Source organism: Quercus suber, unplaced genomic scaffold (genome assembly GCF_002906115.3).
Source record: "Quercus suber isolate HL8 unplaced genomic scaffold, Cork oak 2.0 scaffold_802, whole genome shotgun sequence".
In the NCBI taxonomy this organism is placed as follows: domain Eukaryota; kingdom Viridiplantae; phylum Streptophyta; class Magnoliopsida; order Fagales; family Fagaceae; genus Quercus; species Quercus suber.
The window spans coordinates 97,503-98,135 of NW_027070237.1; positions in this window are offsets into that span (position 1 = coordinate 97,503).

The following is a 633-nucleotide window of genomic DNA, read 5'->3' on the forward strand; positions in this document are numbered from 1 at the left end:
TGATTAAAATACCCTCGAAACCTAAAAATTAGCCAAAATAATCTCGAAGCCTAAAAATTGATCAAAATAACCTAGAAACCTAAAAATGATCAAAATAACTCTAGAACCAAAAAATGACCAAAATAACCCCGAAGTCTAAAAATTGACAAAAATAACCCCGAAACCTAAAAATGACCAAAATACCCCCTAAACCTAAAAAGTGACCAAAATACCCCTTAAACCTAAAAAATGACCAAAATACCCTCAAACCTCTAAAGTGACGAAAATACCCCTAAACCTTTGAAATGACCCAAATAAACCCAAAACCGCTAAAATGGCCACAAACAATGTGAAACCTCTAAAATTTCCAAAAATACCTTGAAACGTCTAAAACGACCAAAATACCTCTAAACCTATAAAACAACCAAAATACCCCTCAAAATATCTAAAATGACCAACATACAACTAATCCTATAAGATGAACAAAATACACTCGAAGCCTCTAAAATTACCAAAATAGGGGTTTGGGGTATCTTAGTCATTTTTTAGGTTTATGGGTATTTTGGTCATTTTTTATGTTTAGGGAGTATTTTGGTCATTTTTTAGTTTTATAGGGGATTTTGATAATTTTTTAGGTTTAGGGTGTATTTTTAT